Below are 22,287 nucleotides of genomic sequence, written 5' to 3' on the forward strand. Positions count from 1 at the left end.
CTCTTTCCTTCACTCTGCGCAAACGCGCAGCAGCAAATCCTAAGAGATGTTGAACTATAACGCACTGAGTGAATGAGGACGTTTGCGTGTTGCGGCGGAAAATTGAAGCACGTCAAAATGCATCAACACAACAAAGCTAATACGACATAAAAACAATGCCATACTTGACGGAGTTTGGCTACATCGAGGCTCACTGCAGTAAAAAAGACATATGGAGGATCAGATAGCAGGTAAAGCAGCGCACAGCTACAAACACTCACCCGGATTAGCATGACGGTCAGAAAGCTAAACAAATAACCCGCAAAATGATTTAAGTCTTCAAGCTGCGATGTAAGACGCTGGTTCTGCTCTCGCTGTTGAACCGCTGCTAAGCGCTACAGGTAGTAATTTCACAGACGGAGCGCCGCTTCTGCTCCACCTGGTAGTGACTCTCACACCGAACCTCTGCTTAAAGCTGCAGCATCTAACTTAAAAAAATACATTTTACATACGTATTAAAACTTTCGCTGTCCTAACATGAGAAAGATAATCTCTAAAAAATAATCGATCTCCTCCCTGCTCTGCATAATTACTCCGCTCAGTCAGAAACAGCCAATCAGAGCTAGCAGTAATCAGCTAGCCGCCATGCTATCAGGAAGTTTTCATTCAGTTACTCTGGATTGTTTATTGTAATGGATCCTGTTTTTGCCTTTGAATGCTAAGTTTTATACTTGAATTTTTTGGCAATGTTGAGAGGTTTTATTTTTGGCTCTTTGCATTATTTAGCCTCTTCAGAGCCTCCATATGTTTTCAGTCTGTTAAAGAAAGCAGTACAATTTGCATAATGCCTGTTTTGTTTTTTTCTTGGAAAAAGTTATTAAAAACAAGTTTTTGTCTAAATTAAGGTTAATTCATGGCTCCTTTTTCCACATAATGTAACCGTAGTGCTTATGATTAAAAAAATAATAATTATGTGATCAGTATCGGAAGGGAAAAACCTGATCGGCACATCTCTACTTTATATATAAAGGCCAGAGCAAGGAAGCAGCTCTGACCTGCATCAAAGCTGGTCGGCGCTTTGATGCAGGTCAGAGCTGCTTTCATGTAAGATAATGGGTCCATTAGGATTCATCATGACAGTGAAGGGGTTTAAAATAGTAACCAGCTGGAAGCTTAATCCACAACCTGGAACATCTATACCAGAATCAATAAATGTTTACCGTCTCTATCAGTGCTTACCGTCCAGCTGTTCCCAGGTATGTTTCTGGAAACAAAATAAAGTGAATTCACGTTTTTGGAAATGCAATATCGGTTTAGAGTCGTCCTGCATATGAAAATAATCTGCAAACTAATAAGCAAATAAAGACTCTGGTTAATTTTATTGAACTTCTGTAACTTTCTGAAAATGTCACTATAGGTTAAGTTGGTGAGTTATTACTGCGGTTCATGTTATGTTTAAACCTAAATCCTGCTTTCTTGGTCAGAAGTTGTTGTGGATCACCTTAAAGGAGTTATTTGTATTTTTAATTTTACAAAACCAAACTCTTTGTAACGGTGTGTTTGATGAAAACCAGCGTGTGGTATTCCACCTTTGATAAAATGGTTCAGTGCTCAGGATCCATCATGGAAACCCAGACATTCCTCTTTCCAGCCAAACTATCCAAAGGATTCTGGGAACTACACGCCGTTTGCAGGCCAGAAGGGATACATAGTCTCTCTAGTGAGTTGTGGGTCACCTCCTAGTGTGATTTTCCCAGAAAGTCTCAAATAGGAAGGCGTGAACGAGGCAGATGTGGAAGAGAGAATGTGTATGTGCGAGTATTTCAAGTCCCCTCTGTCAGAGCTCCACCACTTATTTCTAAGGTAGCGCTGGGCCACTTGTACATTTTTCAAGTTTGTATCTGAACTGCAAATGAAGACCGTCTTGTCAAATAAACAAGACATCAAGATACTTGAACTCTTCTTCTGGGAGCAGAAAAGTACCCCAAGCTTATCTCTAGATCACACATGCAACATCTAAAAGTGACACTTTACCATTTCTGTGATCTTTTGCTAACAGGTTATGCTATAATATCCCTCTGACATGGTATAAGAGACTTCCCCATCTCCTGAATCCAACAGGGAAATCAGTTACCGGCAGCTATAGCTCACCCCTCGAATGTTAGCTTTGCCTTCCAAGATCTCTACCTGTCACTGTGAAGGGACAGACTGAATATGGCTCCATCTTTCTATTTAAATCCATAACCTATGTGAAGGATAAAAGTTAATGACCTCTGCATCTCATTTTCTGGGGTCCTGTCCGTGCCCCCTCTTCCTTCAAGATCACCCTGCAGCTCAATGGGACAGAACAGACGAGAGGAGCCACCGTGCCGTGGAATATATAATGACGTCTTCTGTTAGAGCCCCGAATGGTTATAGGCCATAAAAACACAGGAGCTCATCTTAGAAATCCATGGTCGAAAAGGAGATGTGGACAAAAGGAGGATAGCCGTCATGCAGCTCTTTGTTATGTACAAATATCTTCCCTAAAATCCAGTTTAAAGTATTTCCCATCTGTTTCAGTTGTTTATAGCCGCCTCGTCTTTGCTGTACAGTGTGAATCTTAATGTTAACTCTCCCTGCTCTTGTAGCTAATGCGGCCTGGCCTCAGTGTATTATCTTAAAGTATCAAGGGTTGTAAATCAGAGGTCTAGGGGCACTCTAAGGAGGCTGAAATTAAATCAGCGTTTCCTCCCATCAGCACGAAAACTGAAACCTAACCCCGAGATGCTGGGAAACACGTACACACACACACCGACCCGAGCTCACACATCCAAAGCCGTTAGCTCCAGGTACTTTAACCCTGACGGTAGAGCTGGGTGGGAGCCAGCACTTTCAGTCATACACCCAGATTTTCGCCCTGCTCCCACTTTTTTTTTTCCCTGCTCTGACATATAGCTTTGGCCAAGCTCCCAAACCTAAATGGCTGAAGTCATATATATATATATATGCTGCTCAGTATGGGGAGCTTAGCTGAGTGGTAGACCAATTTGTGAGAATAAAAAAGGAACCATATGGCTATACGATTTCAGTCCAACGCATGGAGGTGAAGCAGATTAAAACCCAAAGGATTTATGACTAATAAAGTTTGAATATTAACTGTAACCGACAGCATTGTAGTTTTTAGGTGGGCCAGACCTTGTATCCTGGGATTACCAAACCAGTTGAAGGTTTTTATTGATAGTGCTTTCAGGAAGGCGGATGAAAAACTGCATATCAAGGAATGAAGGACAGGCTTAGTGTTAGCTCCACACACACTCCAATGCTCATTAACATTAACCTCAGCACTTCAACAATGTCAAGTACCATTAGGAGGCTGATGCAATGCAACAGAGAGCTGGTGTTACAAATCTGAGTGTGTCCCTGTCACACAGAGCCTGGCACTTTGTCTAGTCTGTATGAATTTAAATAGTGACTTTAAAAATGTGCTTTGCATCAAATCACTGCTGTTTTTGCTTTGTTTTTTACACTTGCTTGATACAAAAAGCTGTTTCAGATCATCAAACTAAATTGAGGAATAAAGTACTCAAACCAACCCTTGAGTTGGAGCAATGCTGTCTTTGTTTTAAACCAGACATAACAATATGCCCTGTGCCTCATCAGACCGCAACACATTTTTTAAAATGTTCTCTTTGTTCTAGAATCACAAACACTGACCGTGAGGAAAATAAAGCTTCAGCTCATTTCTTACCCCTGGAAAAGTGACTGGGTAATTTTTGTAGGCCAGTCACTGCTGGGAAGATTCACTCTTTGTTCCATGTCTTCTTCATCTGTGGTTAATGGAAACTTTGGCTTTCCAAATAGACAGATATCAGTGACTTTTTCTCACATCTGTTATTGAATATTAGCTTGGGGAATGATGTGTTTTTGAGGTTTCTTAGCTTACTCTATGCAGGTTCTACTGAAGTAAATTTCTGATTGTACAGATCTGGCAGAATTCAGATTGAGATGTGTAAAAAATATGGTTTATCGTGTATAAGTCATGATTTTTGCTAACAGGGTTAAGGGACTGCAATTAATGTTTCACATGGAGTTTGGTTGGTTATCAATTGTATAGACAAGGTTATAAGTGTCTGTTGTTAAACAAAAACTCAAAAAAGAAGAAATTTAGAAGGGAGGAAACCTGTCATCCTGTACCTCAGTCAATGAGCGATGGAGATAGGCATCAACTCTTCCATGATACTGCAAGGATAAAGGGGAATTGTTAATGGACAAATGGATTAATGGATGTACCCGAATCCTGCTCTGATGGTAAACCTTGGGTTTGCCCAATGCCATCAATGTCACTGTAAGAGTAGCTCTTATTTTAACTTTGTTCCTGCCAAACGTCAGCTCTTCATAGAAACTGTATTCCCTGATGGCACTTTAACCGTTTTAAAATGGATCAAAGACAAGAACTGTGCTAAAATAATCACAAACCTGGTGAGAGACACATACTGTGAGCTAGTCTGAGCTAGCATAAAATTCATGAACACTTTTGTGGGAATTTAATGGGATTAAATACAACCTCTGATGATCCAAACATGCATTTTATACATGAAAGACTGTTTGAAGAAATTGGGGTTCGTGTTGGAGAACAGCTTACTTTAATAAAATTATTCTGGCATCAGGATGGACAGAGAACTTTAGAACATGTCAGCAAAAGTTTATCTACAATCAAATTTCTCCATGTGGTTCTCAACCAGAAAAAGGCAGAAGGCCCCCTGGTGGTTTGGAGTGGATTTCTGCCTCAAGTGTCCTGGTGTCTTGTTTGGAAATGGAGCAAGAGATGCATGAATATATTGGATGGAAAAAAAAAACCAGAGTATTGTTCTACTTTGAAACATCATGCAGATCGTCCCTGGGTACAAGTGGCTCTTCAGAGTGAACAACGCCTGCCGGAGAGATCAGGTACAGATCACCTTTCAGAGGAAAACCCCTGAGATCCAGAACCAACATGTACTGCAGGGAGTACTGTTGTGATTTAATCTGAACAAATAAATTGCTTTCTTTTTGGCACAACTTTTAGCATTTTATTATGGTTCACCAAAAGGACTTGTCATTCATTTATCTTCTGCATCCTGCTTAAGTTGGGAATTTAGGAATTTCTAAATGATAAAGACTTATCAAGTTATAAACCTGATCTCTAAAGCAGAAGCAATTATAAAAGCTAAATTCCTGAGAGGTTTTCAAGATAAACACAGAAAAATAACACTCTTTCAAAAACATAAGATTTTATTTTGTTCTGCTTTTAGAACAGCAAAAATACCTGGAAATAATCTTCCTTCTCCACCAAAACTCTCCTGGGAACTCATACTGTATGTGTTTGCAAAATTTGGTATAAATAACCACAAATCAGAAGTGACAGTTGGCACACAAATAATAATCAATTGTTTATTTCTTTTTTGGGAACTGCAAACTGCAGGGTAGATCAATAAACACGAACCAGACAGTCTCTTAATGTGCTTGGGTTTAAGTCAGGTTTCCTATACAGCCCTCTCCCCTGAGAAAACACCGAGACCCTTTCTCCACGGTGCGGAGATCAAAGCAACATTAGGTGCAAAGCTGCAGCTGACTGATTTCCTTGATTGCAGATTTAGAAAATGAGCAATGTGTGTTAATGCGTCAACCAAAGAATTTATTTACATCTAATCAAATCAAAGAACCTGAATGATCGGAGGTTGAAGCCATCAGTGAGTAATCCAAGCTTAGATTCGGATAAATGTAGGACCTTTTATCTAAATACAAGTTATTTGATGTCATGTTAGGTAACGTCATGATACCTAAAAATCCCTTAATTCTTTAGTGCATCTGTTGTCCACACTAGTCATCAAACAGCTCTCATGTGGCCGCAATCTTTCTCAAAAATAAAATTATATTCTCCATGAGAAAAATCTACTTATCCCACGAAAGACAAATAAAATGTAAAACTGTGACATATGTTATGTTTTTTTCTTACTGATGATCTCAATTTGTAACTTATATATATATTTTAGCTCAACCACATGATCCTTTGCCTAAAGCTATGCATTAGTGAGTAACAAAGCTTGTTCACCACGAACAACAAATTCCCAAAGTTTTGCTCCCCAAAGTTTACTTGCTCAGCCGCAGAAGATAACAAGCCGTGCACATCACTTGTTTTCTCTTGTCTGCACATCTGGCTGCACTTTGAGGGCCATTACAACGGCCCCACACGTAAAAGAAACACATGCTGGAAACTTCTCTGGCACCGTCCAAGAAAGTCCCAAACTATTGTGTTTCTGTTGGGTTGGGGGGATTTTTGCATAACGATTATTAGATATGCTTCTTCAATGTCATAAAAATAAAGTGGACCAGGACTTCAATAATTTCCTACAGAATACTGTGCAAGTAAAAGCCAAGCCAGACCCTTTCTACCTCACACACAAAAGAAAGAAAAAAGAAATCTGCGTAAGCTGATGGTTTGAATTTTCTGGTGATGGTTTATGCAGAATTATGAATGTATGTCATTTATCTTCCTTTTTCTCTTGGTTCGTATTTTTTTACAAATATCAACTTGTGTCACACTCTCACCCAGTCACAGTAGATGGTCGCTGAACCTAGTTATGGCTCTACTAAAGCTTTATTCCTGTTAAAAGAGAGTTGTTTCTCTCTACTATCGCCCTGTGCTTAATCAAAACATCAAACTCCACTCAAGTATTTTTGTCTCGTTTCCCAAACTATCTCAAGTGTTTGCTTTATGGTGCCCCAAATTCTCTAAGCTCTTCACTTGTTATGAGGGCAGACAGAGGAAACTTATTACATCCAATTGGATGTAGATTTTGTTATATCAAACACAACTGAAGTCCTTTCTTCAACACACGATTATAGCACACAAGGTCCAGACACATCAGTCCATCTCCTGTTCCAACCAACAACATAATAAAGCTGATCTGCATCAGGCAGACTCTCTCCCCATCCAAAGAAAGCAGTCCACCTTTCTGTGGAGCACATGAAGGAACCACTTCATGTTCTAAAAGCAACCACATTGCTGTTCCCAAACCCAAAGATCCTCTTCTAAAGTAAGGATTGAGACCCTGCCCGTGAAAATAAAACACAAGATCAACAATAGGGAGCAACCAAGTTCAGGTTGTCTGCAGAACAACCTGAACTTGGACTTTGTGCCAAGAATGCAGACATATCTCTTACTTTGGTCATCCAAGTGGAGTGGATTGCCCAAAGCTACATTTCCTGAACCTCATACTCCCTGCAATGCCTTAAGAAAATTCCTCAATGGACATCTTAATCCATCTCTGTCCACAAACACACATGGAGTAACTAAACTCTGATACTCTACACAGGGTTTCTGTTAAATGCTTCAAAGCTGTAGTCACTGAAGCATCAGCCCATAAAATGTCAGGTAAGTTAAATGATTTTCTGATTGTAATTTCCCTTTAAACGACTTTCAGTGGAGCAGCGATGATTCATTCATTACTGCGAGGGGTAAACCATCAAAAACTGGAACCTTTCCTATGACCACCAATGCTCAATTGTGGCTCTTTCATCCCCCAACATCCAATTATAAAACACACAGCTCCAGACATCCGAAGCCTCCAGAGCAGACATGGTGTGAAGAGAAATGTGCAATATGATTCCCTCTGTTCCGTCTCAGGTCATACTGACATCTTTAGCAAATTTGTCATCGTGTTGTGCCAAGAGTTTGAGAACAGAGACAATGAGCAGTTATCTCTGTCATGTCGCCGCTCCGTATTTTGAGAGTCCCTCGCCTCAATTGTGCAGATGTGCAGCACAAAGGAAAAGCATCTCTCAGAAGAGGTCGACAACAAAGCAGATTCAACACAAACAGGCTTTCTTTGTGATTGTTCAATGGACAAAACCTGAAGTAAACTCCATTATATAAGAATTTCTTTGTATCCATCTCTTTCATGTTGGTCTCCTATTGCGCAACATGCTCCTCTGACCCACCAACCGTCTGCACATCTGCATCGCTACATCCATCAAACTTCTCTGGTATCTTCGTATAGCTATTAATAAATCATGAACAAATTAATACAATCATTATTATTTTGGTAAAAATATAAATTATTCATCAAATTAAGGGGTAGGATTAAATAAGTGTTCACTTTTCCCATCTTTTCAAACAGGAAAGTAGAAGCAAACAATGTTTTTGTTCTTGGTTATGTATGCACATGTTGTCTCTGTCCTACTGACTGCTTTTAAAAACCAGTTTGAAATAAATAAAATCAAAATTAATCATCAATTATTCATGGAAGTTAGAAAACATTGAAACAATGAATATAATAATTATTTTATCGTGGCATGTCCACAACTTCCTTTCTGTTGAAGCTTCTCTTAAAATAACTGCTGAAGTGCCCAAATACAAGATTTAAAAAAGCTAAATATAAATAAAATCAAATGTTTCTGATGTTCTTTAGGCAGAAAAAGTAGGCAGCCAAAAACTAATATTTAGTTTAGTTATCTCAACTAATATTTAATAAAATGTAGCTTTTTTTTTACCAACAATTTAGTGCACTACACTACTAAATGCATGTATTCAAATTTAGATGTTGCCTAATAAATCATAAATAAGTTTTAGCATCGTGTTCCTGCTCAAATGCAGAGATCCGGTTTGTCTACTAAATACTTCTGTTGTAGCTGCTGGTCATTATTCCCCTTCGAAAAAGTTGGAAGTCCACGTTAAACAGGATGTATTAGAAAATAAGTGCATATTTAATGTCTGTTTGAAGCAAAAATATTTAAAAAATAGTGTTTCAATAATGTTGATTTTGTGATTGGCAAAAATCAATGATGAAACCAGTTATTTTTTAAGATCTTTCATATATTTTGTCAAATATATGAACTATTCCTTCTCTCCATCTGACGGGCCAACAGAAACTTTACTCGATTACTTTTTTTCTGTAATCCTTTTAGCAGATTTGTCTGTAAACTTTGCTGGAACACAGTGAAGAGCTGACATTACACAGTTCTCCAGGATTCAAAATAACTTGTGAAGAACCCTGCTGGGAAACACGAAATGTCTTCTATGTTGGCTGCTTTCATTAAATAAATAATTCATATTACAAACTATCATCTGATAATTTAAGCTGCTTTTGTTCCTGCAAATACTTTCATGTCAACAAATACATTTTAAATTCCCATCTGTGTGACGTTGGATGTGCTGGGATTACTTTTGTTTCATGGATGGAGCATCAGTGTTTGCTCTGCTTCCATTATAACGACACTGTCAGCATCAAAGCAGCACTAATTATACCATGAACTATTCAGGACTTTACTTCTGCAGCCGCTTGTTGGAAGGTGTAGGACGGTTCTGCCTTAAGGTTTTTATTCTTTGTTCCATTTCTCATTTTCTGCTAATAAATACTGAATTTTTGCTTGGAATTTCAGACATGTTGTCAGTAGTTCATAGAATAAAAGTACAATGTTCATTTTACTCAAACATATAAATATAAGAAGTAAAATCAGAGAAATTGATCATTTTAAGCCATTTAAACTCAGTGGCTAAAAATACAAACCGTTTCAATCAACTGTAAGACTAATGTTCTCTGAGTAATATAAGCTTTTTCTAACATCCAACATTACAAAATAAGTGAAAAAGTAAGTACGATTCATGCTGATATCGATATCGGTATCGGCAAATACTAAAAGCTGCAGTATTTACATCGTATCGGAAGTGAAAAAGTTACTCCCTTAAACTTTTAACAATCTGAGGAATTTTAAGTTATAAAACGTTTCTGGGTCTCAACCATCAGTTTCAGCTCTAGTCCAAAAATGAAATTTAAATTTGAGTTATAAACTGCATGAAAGTTTGATCCATTAATAAATGGTGACAATGATGAAAACATGTGCTTCTGCTTAAGCTGGCAGTGAACGGATGGGAGTCATGGGACGCACTAGACAAGTCACTAGTCTATTATAAGACGGGTAATTGAACTGAGGAGTTTCTTTTGGCAAGGCGACAGAGCTAACACTGGTGCTACTGCTTTTAGCCACAGGCATCAGATCTGAGCTTCTACCAGAAATTCTCAGCCAACCAGGAATGCCAGAAGATCCAGTGAACTCAGGTTCAACCCAGGCCCCCTGCTGCCACCACAATATTAAAACATAATGACATTACTACACAGGTTTTTCACTTACTCAAAACACTTGGGACGCTCTCATGCTCTTTCAAGATGGAGAGCCCACACCGTTCTTTACAGCCCCCTGCAGACCTCATCAAGACGCTGTAGAGACCACCCATCCTGGCTGATTCTTTTAACATCGAAGTGTGGGCTGCATGCTGGGGAGCGACTCTGCTACTACATGAACAATTTGTCCAGAATGGTAAGAAGGAAATAATTACCCGATTGATGTCTTGGGCATTTTGCTGTATTCACATTTTAGGTCTTTAGGATGAGAAATGTGATTTTTGATCTTGTGCTTTAGCTTCGATTTGCTAAATGTTCTGTGAAACCTGCCTGTAAAATATCATGGACTGTAAAAACCGTAAAGGCCAACACTTTTTCATGGCTTTAGTCTTAACTTCAAATTTCTATTGAACATGATGTAAAGGCCAATGTTGAATCAATACTTCACATATTTTCTGCTGCTTTTAAACTCCATATGGAAGTCTTCTGTCGTTTTCTTACACTTGGCAAGAAAAGTAGTCAGTCTCTCCTTCCTGTGCATGGGAATTTCTGCAGCAGCTTCTCACTTACAGGCTGACAACTTTTATGACAGACTTCCTGCCGTTTTTAGATCGAGGTTCTCATCACCTGTCGATCACCTCCAGACTGCACTGATTATCCCATGACACAACTGTAGACATGTTCAGCACAGGAGACAGGAAGGGGAGAATGTGACCGTGGGGTAAATTTGGTAAAACACGCAGCCTATTAGCAACAGTTAATGTTTCTAATTAATCGAAGTGATTAAAACTAGCGGTGTCGATGCTACATTTTGGTCGAAATTTTCCATTTTCATCCACCACCAGACGGTTTGTACCACAAACTACTACAACCCAAGCAAGTCTACAGGAAAATGAAACTTGCAAGAGCTCATCTCATGTGCAATGCATAACATATCATACAGTTACGTGTTTTGAAATGGAAGCCACACCAGTTCCTTTCCTCACTCCATTACTTGTAGTCTTTCACAAAATCAAAATGGTCACAGGATTCAGATTTAAACCCTGCAATATTTATGCATGTGGAGCCCCGCTTGGCTGAGCCCACCTGAGCCACTGAATCTGGGCTGCCACTCAAAAGGACTTGAGTTTTTTATCTTGGCCTACATGCATTTGTAGTTTATTCTTTATTTCCTTCTCCAGGCAGTTGTGAAATGAAGTCCTGTCAATTGCTTGCCTTGTGTTTGAACTTCTACATACAGAAAACAATATGTATTTATGCATATCCATGTGGCTGTAAACATGTCCAGATTTAGGTGTTTTATAATGAGAACAACAAAGCTGCAATATCTCTACTTTATTGGTAAATAAAGAAAAGAAAATGGTTTTGAGGTGATATTGTCCTTTATAGGGCAGGGTATAAATCTTTTCAGAGAACAGATGGAAGAAACCCTCAAGAGATGATAAATATACCCTTGTGTGAATAGTAAGGGACCTATATACTTTGTCAAGGTTTGGACCAAGAAACACTGCCAGGTGCAAAAGCTTATCATAAAAAATAAAAGTTCATAATGTCCAAACAACACTCTGTAAAGAAACAGACAAAATCAAAAATATTTAGGGAAGTAAAGGACTAAAGATTGAGTTTGATGCTAGCTGCTAGCTCCCGTTTTTATTGCTACTCAGTCTACAACATCTTAAATTTAGAAGTCTAATAAACATTAAAAGAAGATTCTACATGTTGAAAACGTAACCTGGTGAAAATATTGTGTTAGTAATTGAGAAGTTATAATTTATGGCTAGTTCCTTCTGGTTAAAATAAGGTTATGTTTGGATTTCTAGCAAACATCAAAAGAGACCTGAAAAATTCTCAAATTTAAATGAAATAATCCATGTCTGTGGATAATTTAGACATTAATCAGACTTTAATCAATCCAGAGTGAAAACACATCTATTTTCCCAACACCAATTAAAGAGAAATGGTAAAGGAGGGAAGAAAATAGATGAAGCTAAAATTAACTATTGTTTTGTTTTTTCATATTATTAGCGTTTGATGTCTTTGTCAATTTTATAATTGTCTTATTATTTTTTACTTACTTTTATTTTCAATTTTATCATTTATCTACTTGGGATATTGTGAAGCAATTTAGTAAAACAAAACAACAACAAAAAAGAAACACAAACCTTGTGATTTACTTGTGATTAATAATCAAAATGCATAACAATATCTAGGTATTTTGTGAAAATAAAATAGATAAAACTCCAAAAATGAACAAGAAAGCTCAATAAAAATAGCAAATGGGAACAACATACCTGTATAGAATGGAAGTTAACATTTCAGCAGCACAGAGAATATTCAGCCGACATCAGTCCGCCTGCCCATAGCAAAGAAACGACATTAACATCTGCAGGATTAGAGGACTGAAGTCTCAGCACGATCTAGAGAAACTCATCCATGCGTTTATCTTTAGCCGCATTGATTATTGCAACAGCGTCTTCACAGGTCTGACTAATAAATCAAACAGCTGCAGCTGATCCAGAACGCTGCTGCTCGTGTTCTGACTAAAACCAGGAAGATAGAGACATAACACCAGTTTTAAAGTCCCTACACTGGCTCCCTGTAGCTCAGAGAATAGACTTTAAAATACTGATGTTAGTTTATAAATCACTGAACGGTTTAGCACCTCAATACCTTAAAGATCTGTTATTGTTGTACCAACCGTCTAGACTCCTCAGATCTTCTGGTTCTGGTTTGCTCTGCATCCCCAGAATCAGAACCAAACAAGGAGAAGCAGCATTCAGCTTCTACGCACCACAGATTTGGAACAAACTTCCAGAAAACTATAAAACAGCTGAAACACTGGGTGCCTTTAAATCTCAACTTAAAACCCACCTGTTCAGAGTTGCTTATGGCTAAATTAGGGTTAGAGTGCGGGTTTTGATGTCTTCCATGTTTTTATGTCTTTAATGTTTTTAATTTCTTTTTATTTCTTTTCTACGTTTTAATGATGTAAAGCCCCCCGGAAAACGTCCCAGTTAAACAACGTTTAACTAAAGTTCTACGGGGTTTAGAGTCCCAGTTAAGAGCGTTTCAACTAAAAACCTAGAGGTTAGACTCCTTGTCAAACTGTGTTTTTGACTAAAGTCCCTGAGGGTTAGAATCCCAGTTAAACGGCGTTTAACTAAAGTTCTACGGGGTTTAGAGTCCCAGTTAAGAGCGTTTCAACTAAAAACCTAGAGGTTAGAGTCCTTGTCAAACTGTGTTTTTGACTAAAGTCCCTGAGGGTTAGAATCCCAGTTAAACGGCGTTTAACTAAAGTCCTAAAGGGGTTTTAATGTTTTTATCTCTTTTAAAAAAAAATATCTTTCTCTTTCTCACTGTTTATTTAATATCACATGCTGTTTTTATTTTAATTATGTAAAGCACTGCTGAAAGGTGCTATACAAATAAAATTTGATTGATTGATTGATTGATTGATAATAGCAGTCGGCTAGCTCACTCATACGCGGCAAAACACTCGACAAACACATTCATTCTTCTGCCAAAATATATATATAAACTGATATGAACATCATAAAAACACGCTAGTTAAACGATAGTAAAACATTTTGTCATCTACAGCAACTTTTGAATAAGATACCGACAGAAACTCCGTGAAAAGCTCACCTTCCCCCATAGCATCCAGGAAAGGGCTGGTGAAGGAGGAAGTGACGTCATGGGCTACGACCGTAACAATAAAACTAAACTAAACTTTCCCAAAATTATTACATAAATTTTGTATAAAAAATGATTAATTAAATAAAATAAAAATACATAAACAAAATTAGCATATGAGGGATGCATTTGGTGGAATGCATTATGCTACATGCTACAAACACATGTAGCATTTGTTTCCTCCATGCCACATGTGCAGTCTTTTCCATTGTATATTCATGAATACTGCATATGTTTGACAAAAGACGTTGAATGTTGAGCGATTAGGGAGGAGAAAATGTAGTTTTGACATAGTTAAATTGCTGACGGTTTGTGTATTACAGAATGACGGTTGGGACAGGATCAACAGCCTCCAGTATCTAAAAGCCAATCAGGAGTTTTGATCAAATTATGGGAATTTGTTTTCATTTACATTGGGGCTGTTGCTACTTTTAAAAACTGTCAGGGTAGTTTAAATGAAATGACTAAACATTTTAGGTTAGTTAGTTAACAGTTTTTGCTCAGATAAAATCAATTTGTTGATGCAGCAGCATAAGTTGTGTAGATTGACTGACTGAGGGAATAAGTTGTACAGTAGTCACTTTATCCTCAAAATGCTTTTTGTCTAATAAATTGGTCCCTTCCAGTGTTTTACATGTGTGCCCACATTTCCATTGGGGGCTGTGTATGCAGGAAAGCTGCATGGTAAACAGCAGAAGGGCCATGTTGGGGAATCAACATTTTAAGAGAAGGGGGAATGAAGAGGTGGGAGAGCCAGGATGGTTTGACATCTGCCAGGTTGTCATGCCTGTATTCCCAGATGACAATGACTGCAGGCTGCCTCCAGGAGCACAAAATCAATGAAATAATCGGGTATTTGCAACAGACTGGTTGATGGCTTTATCTGGTTTTGTGTTTCTGACTTTCACATTCATATTTGTATCAGAAAACCACAGGGCATCTGAGGTCATGGCCAGCCATCCTCTTTATTGGCGTAAACTTTACCTCACCTGGAAACAGTTGATTGGCAACAGCAGGAAGAGAGAAAACGCTGTAATCAAGACAGATTTCTGCAAACGTTGCAAGCATTGCACATCTTGTTTCATGCTATTACTGATTTTAAGGCAACTTAAAACATATTTATCTACCTTTTGGTCTACATTTTTCTTATTTACAAAACTAAAGCTTGAAATTACAAATTAAAAAACTACAGTTTAAACAACCTCAACATCAGCTGTCTAAAAAAACATCTTGCTGCTGGACTCTATGAAAGTACATTCAAGATTAATGTGTATTTTTTTTATTTCATAAGGTTGGTGAAAATATGCAGTGCCTCCCAAACATATTGGAACACTTTTTAAAAATGAGTAGGAAGTCCGTCCATCCATCCATCCATCCATCCATCCATCCATCCATCCATCCATCCATCCATCCATCCATCCATCCATCCATCCATCCATCCATCCATTTTCTGACACCCTTGTCCCTCAGTGGGGTCGGGAGGGGTTGAGTAGGAAGTGATAAAAAAAATCAACCACAAGTCATTTAAATTATGCTATACGGGGAAAGAATACTGACCACTTTAAGTTATCTGTCAGAGAACAATCTATTTCTTCCTTAAAATGTTCTTTAATCATGATGTCATTCAGTCTGGAACGATATCAAGTCACAGAATTGAATCTTTCACCAAACTAAACAAACTAAGCAATGATTGTTCATCTATTGCTTCGTGCTACATCTAACTGTTAAGTTTGTTGCTAAAACAAAAATACTTTTTTCCAGGAATGTTGCATTGGAAGAAGATCCAAAGACAAACCTATTGGTGTTTCCCATTAGTCAGAGACTCAGAGCCAAACCAACAATTTGCCCAAGTTTCCCCACTTAGACCTGTTTTCATCCATAACCCTATTAAATTAAAAGAACTGATGAGTATAATCATAACCTTCTTCCTTTAGATCAAAGTTTGCTAATTGTTCTTTTCTGTAAACAACAAAAACAAGAAATAAAAAGAGTTTTATGTAGGATAAGAAATTAGGGGCTGTGTCTCTTAATAACGGGCTGCACAGTGGCGCAGTTGGTAGAGTTGTTGCCTTGCAGCAAGAAGGTTCTGGGTTCAATTCCTGGCCTGGGGTCTTTCTGCATGGAGTTTGCATGTTCTCCCTGTGCATGCGTGGGTTTTCTCCGGGTTCTCCGGTTTCCTCCCACAATCCAAAAACATGATTGTCAGGTTAATTGGTCTGTCTAAATTGCCCCTAGGTGTGAGAGTGTGTGTGCATGGTTGTGTGTCCTGTGTGTCTCTGTGTTGCCCTGCGACAGACTGGCGACCTGTCCAGGGTGACCCCGCCTCTCGCTCGGAACGTTAGCTGGAGATGGGCACCAGCAACCCTCCCGACCCCACTGAGGGACAAGGGTGAAAGAAAATGGATGGATGCCTCTTGATAGCTGGTCCTGTGCTTGCAGTTCTGCTGACAAAGTTGGTTCTATTTGGAGAACCACCGGCTGATTTATAGGTCAGCTACAAAGCATCTGCAGGTCCTGAGACCCGACTGGAAAATGGCTACAAGAAAACTTTATTTGGCTTTAATGACAAAATGCTTTCATTGGCCGATGTGTCCAAACAGATTAACGCTGAGGCTTAACAGCGAAGTCCAGCCATGTCAAGTAAGCCACCCACACATATCATTAGCATGACATTAGCAGAGACCTTGACCATGAAGGCAAAGAATGGAGCCAACAAAGTTATGCAAAACAAATGTACAGGTGCCAAACACAACAAAGCAAAACATGTGTTCTGATTTTTGCTTTTCTGTGGTCTACATTCATTAAGGTGAAGTTGATAGTAGCACAAAGACTTGCATTTGTACAACATATCTATAGTCTTATATGGGTTTCACAAAGTCCAACTCTCGTTTCCCATGAAATGTGACCGTATGGAAGCCTAAATAGTTCAAGACTTGCTCCATTTGTGTTTATATCACACCGCTGTGCTCAGATCCTGAGAGCAGCTGCATCTGGCCTCTCAGCAAATTGTGCCTGAAATTGGCAATGTGGTCCGAAACAGGTCTGGAAGTAAATGGAAAAAAGGTGCAATACAGATCTCCCACTCCGCTATACCCACCGCAGGTGAATTTCTCACCGATCTACAAGTCTGCCTTGTTTTTCTGTCACAACTGGTTCCCAGAAAAGGTCAGTAAGTCTTTAAATGCAGAGCCAAGAGGCCTGGAGTAATCCGCACACAAATATGGCGACTGCGTTCTTTTCTTTAGTCCGTCTCTCTGCTGTAAACTGGCTTGGTTTTATATATGGGATGTCTGTTCTCCAGGAAGAGTTTGAATTTCACCAATCTAGGAAAAAATATTTAACTGAGTGGCATCGTGAGCTGGCTTTCATTATGAACTGAAATCCATATATTTCTTTCTTTTTTCTGTTGACCATTCTCTGGGGGTTTTGAATCCAAGAATGAGCAGGAGATACGTCTTCCTTAGCTGGACACAAGCTTTGGTTTTTACAGAGGCAGTAACTGGAAACACAGCCATGTATCAACGCCAGAAGCTTGGAGAAATGTACCTTTAGTGGTTAGTTTTTGGAGGGGAGCCAGCTCTGTGGGCCATGCTGCTACTTTATCCTTCCAGTTTCAAACCTTGAGTGTGCTAAAGCTGCGGATGAATTCAGCTCTTATCACTTCATACCTCATCTCTTGCATCGTGAATAACCATCCAGTGCAGATCCCTCGCTTCTAAAGTTGAATTACTACCGTGACCTTTGCCTCAGAACCTGCTGTTGTGCCAAAAATCTTATTTTTAAAGAACAAAAGAGCTTAAGGGCATAAATCGCTAAAAAGAAATGGCTAAAATTTGGACACAACTGAACAAAACCTATTTGCTTTTACATAAAACCTTAATTCCCATCCTCGTCTGCCCCGAGGTAATGAATAAGTTATCTGAGCAGAACCGCTTGGATTACTGAACTGACCCAATGGGAATAAAATCAGAGGCTGTTTGGCCTCATCCACAGCCTCAGTTTGTTGTAATAAGTTTTTATTTCTTGTCAGAAAGACATTTGAGCAACTATACAGATCTGCAAAGACAAAGACGAAATGGGAAAGTAAAAACGGGGTAAGAAAAAGGACAAAACAGCTTTGTTCCAATGTCAGGTGATCTCATGTTGTTTCATGAATCTATAATTAGAGAAACAAATAAAGATAAAGATTTTCTCTGTTGCCCTGTGACAGATTAGCCACCTGGAACGTCAACCTGCCTGCAATAGATGAATTTCATGTTTTTGATCCCACTTCTATTCCTTTAGGAAAAAGATTGACCATAAAGAGTTTTAAAGCACATGTTTAAGGCTCACCCCAAGAAAAACACAAAACATTTTCAGAGCAAAAGTTTATATCCTCTTAAAACTGGCAGCAAACCCTGAGGTTGTTTTTCTGACATAACAAATTCCCTGCAACAACTTTTAATACATCCTAAATATATATGACACCCTGGCTCACCTGGTGATCAAACTGCATGCTGCAGTCACAAATGCAGATAGAGTTAAATTGCATTGGTGTTGTTGGGTTTGTTTATCTTTGACGCTAATAAAATTGCTAAAAATTTGATTCATAAATCCAGATTTGAATTATAAATAATCTGTCCGGATGATATATTTTATTCTGAGAGGTCTGGATCCTGGTTGTAGACACTAACTGCGTTTCCATTTACCTTAATAAAGTGCAAATTTGAATTACAAACATAAATTTGCTTTAACTTACCAATTTAGAAAAAAACACATTTTTCATTTAACTTCTCAAAACTGGAATGGAAACACTTTTTTTTGCATCTCATGAGTCATGTGACCAACAGCTGGATGTTGCTACTGGTGGAAACGACAAAGAAGACGACAGGAAGTGGTAGGAGGATAATGGTGCTACTTTTTTTACTGACTTTTTGCATGAACAAACTGATTTTAACTGTTTGTTATTTCATTGGAAATAACCAAATTGCAAAGTTTTGTTTTTACATTAGCAGAATATCAACAAAGATTTGCATAAATTTGTTATGAAAATTGCAGCTTCTGAGAACTGAGAAAACTTGATTCGTACTGGGAAAACCCAGAACTAAGACAGGCTAATTGTGCATCTTATCAGCATCAATGCTTCAGTTGAGTAATGGTCAACCATTATTTCTATATACTGTACAATACCTAATGTGGAAAATGTCTAAGTTTTTCCATTGTTTGAGAGAGCTGAGTATTTAAAATCCAGTGGGAGGTTGTGATATGACAGATCTGTCACAGCCAGCCAACTCACTGTGGTTCTTCAACTAAGAAATGCCTGAGCTGCAGGCATGCCCTTGGGATGTGCTCTTAAAAATAGCGGCCGAATACGCAGCTGCATAATTGGAATATTAGATAAACTCAAAGAAATGTGAGTTATGACAACCACCTTGAAGGAGAGGCAGTAAAAATAAAAAATAAAAAACCTCGCACTGGTGGAGAGAGAGGCAGAACGGGAGAGACGGAGGGAGGACAGGAGCGAGGAGGAGGGGGTGTAGCGATATATCTTTTAGCCTCCCCAGCCCTTATTTTCCACAATGATTGGAGGCCCTCTGTAGATGATGAGGGAGGCAGCTGTGAGAGTGTAGAGGCTCTGCAGGTTCACAGCAAAGTCAACACCGTTCAATCCCTCTAAACCCTCACACCGCTCACCGCAGAGCAGCATGCCAAAATAAAGCCAAGTCTGCCTGTGCAGAAATGTGGCTTGTGCTTGGCTTGTGTTTCCCACTGCCTCTCCATGTTCACGTGTGTTCAAAAGCCTCAACGCTCACGTCTAATCCAGGACCATGTGGGGTGCAGTGTGTCTACAAATGTTCTCGGTTTCTGAAGCGAAGCCCGGGGTTTGATATGCGAGAGCACCTGTGGCATCCGCTTCCCCGCAGGAAGAATCCTAATCTTCTAAAATCTCCAACGCTGCAGGCGGGTTGTTACCACGTTGATTCAGATTTTCCCTTTCAGTGGAAGGGTCAGCACATAATTGACATTAATGAGGATTAATCTGAAATGTTGCTCCATTTAGTCCAAACCTCACCCAGCCCTGCTTGCACAGAGTCACTAAAGCCCCAAACTGTTCTGCACAACAACAACAACAAATCTCTGAGACTGAGTCTCCATGTTGAGTAAGAGAAAACATGAGGAAGACTGTAAAAATGAATCTATGTGGTTTTATGCTATTGAAGGGGGAAGTTAGAAGCGTTTTTAGAAGAATCCTGAAGTAGATGACTGTCGTTAATAAACCCATGTGTTTAATAACCTGTCCATTCTGGGCATTTGTGAACAGTTTAGAAGTTATTTGCATGTATTTTAAATAAAAAACATAGCTAGAAACATGAAATCACTTTGGACAATAAGAATGTTTTGACTGAATAAGCAGCAAATGTGAAACTGGAGCTTTATGTGACGTGTAACTCATCTAAAGGTGAATAAACAGCAACAACAGATAAGCAGTAGAACATTTTCATTGTTCCAATGATGTTGATATATTCTAAAATATAGCTAAGTACTCTTACACAAAGACACAACAACTCAGTGTCAAAGGTCACAAGTCTGCAGATTCTGTATGCTGAGTGCAGGTTTGGTCATGTTGCATTTATGAGGCATTTTTCTGTTTCATTAACTCATCCAGCCAGAGAGCCGAGGTTGCCTCAGGTTGCAATCCCAGTCAAAGAGAATAAAGAAAATACTGTGTGAGATCCACATCCAGCTCCTGCTGTAAAGCCAGTAAAGAAACAAAGCTACACAATATTTGCAAGTATAATTCGGTCTCAGGGGCAGAGACTGTGTAACACAGCTTGCGCTGTGAGACATTTTCTTTGGTTTTGGATTTTTTTGCGCCAGTTGCAAATGGAGATATTGACCCCTCGGATCTTCCCTCCGGGTCAGCGCGGAAAGCTCGGTGGATGCGCTCACTGTAAACAGACACGGCGCCGGGTTTGATTGGAGACAAGCAGCTTCTCTCTAATCAGCTCTCCATCCTCTCCAGGGCCTCTGTTTCCAAGGCAGCCGTGTGCTATTCACACTGTTTCACTCGGCTGCAGAAATAGAGCAGATAACACTGTGGGTGAAGAATGGAAGAATGGAATATCTACTTTGAAGGGTGCTAGATGACATACTGGATAGCATTTTCAATTACTTGTTGTTCAAGTTGATTGTTGAAGTGAAATCTCAACTGCTGCTTGTCAGATGGCCATGAAACGCAGCAGAAGCATAGAGAGCGTGCTGTCCACGACCTTTCTGCCAACATGTCGTCGTTTTCAAGTTTTGAAAGGATTGATAGTGATCTTCCTCCTTCAGTTTTGTTCTACTTTTGCTCATAAACCATCCACAAGAGACAGAGTCTTTAATCAGAATTAATGAGGGTTTCGCTGATGATAATGAGAAAAAAACGAATATTTTCCTCTTTCTTTTTGGTGCAGAAATGATCACATTGTCACTTTCCTAAAATAAAGTTATTTTTGCCAAAAGTGATTTATTTATTTATTTTTTTTGTTTTGCCTAAATCATCTTTTGGCGATAAAAACGATTTTTTTCTTCTTTTGCATAAATAACTTTTGGCAAAAATGACTCAGACCATTAATTTAGGAAGGGGATGATACCCAAAGCTGTTATTACTGGGTGTCAGAATTATTGATCCTACAATGCTAAAATAACTCATCACTACATTTGGCTTTAGTTAATGAAGCAGGATCCGATCATTTAGCATAAAACTGCTAATGATTTTAAAAAAAAGCCCCAAATTCAAGAGATTATAACTAATATTCCTCCCACTTTGCACATACAAAAAGAAACAATAGTTGATAATAAATGATGTCCAAAATCACTGAATGTGGTCAAACAACACGAACTGAGCCAATAAGCAAACGGTTTAATCAATCAACCAATCGATGCAGTTTATTTCCATAGGACGTTTCAGCAACAAGGCAGTTCAAAGAGCTTTACATGATCATAAAAACATCATAAACACAAAATGCAGTCGACACACTGCAAAAACACAAAATCCTACCGAGTAATATTGGTTTAGTTTCTAATGCAAATATCTGAATAGACACAGGAGTCAATAACTACTCGTTCCACTGGCAGGTAATTTAACTAAAATATGGAAAAACAAGTGAAATAATCTGCCAAAGCTACTTTTTCACCAAAAATTAATGAATTATTTACTGAAAACAAGCTCTAATATCTTGCTGGAAACTTACCTATGAGTTAGTTTTGCTTTATTTCAAGTAGACGAAAATATTTCACTAGAAATCAGACCAGAAATACTTGGTAAGATTTTGGGTTTTAGCAATGCAGTTATGAAAACCATCATTAAAACCATCAATACCTGACAAAATTAGACTTCTGCACATTTTGTCAGGTTATAAACCACAAATGTAATATCTTTTAATGGTCATAACATGAAGCGGAAGGTTTTGGTTTTCAGTTTCCTTTTTGTTGCAAATAAAAATGTGAA

General features: G+C 38.6%; 1 long non-coding RNA gene across 1 annotated transcript in view; it reads right to left on the minus strand.

Annotated features, from left to right (window-relative positions):
• Nucleotides 1-13,870, minus strand: part of LOC145550880 (uncharacterized) — a 33,250-nt gene extending 19,380 nt beyond the window's left edge. The window contains exons 1-3 of the long non-coding RNA XR_014086671.1: nucleotides 13,767-13,870; nucleotides 12,413-12,474; nucleotides 10,132-10,292 (exon numbers count right to left, since the gene is read on the minus strand). This is a non-coding gene — a long non-coding RNA (uncharacterized LOC145550880). The remainder of the gene's footprint in view (nucleotides 1-10,131; nucleotides 10,293-12,412; nucleotides 12,475-13,766) is intronic.
• Nucleotides 13,871-22,287: the final 8,417 nt, after the last annotated feature.

The sequence above is a fragment of the Poecilia reticulata genome, chromosome 2 (genome assembly GCF_904066995.2).
Source record: "Poecilia reticulata chromosome 2, P_reticulata-male-v2, whole genome shotgun sequence".
Classification (NCBI taxonomy): Eukaryota; Metazoa; Chordata; class Actinopteri; order Cyprinodontiformes; family Poeciliidae; genus Poecilia; species Poecilia reticulata.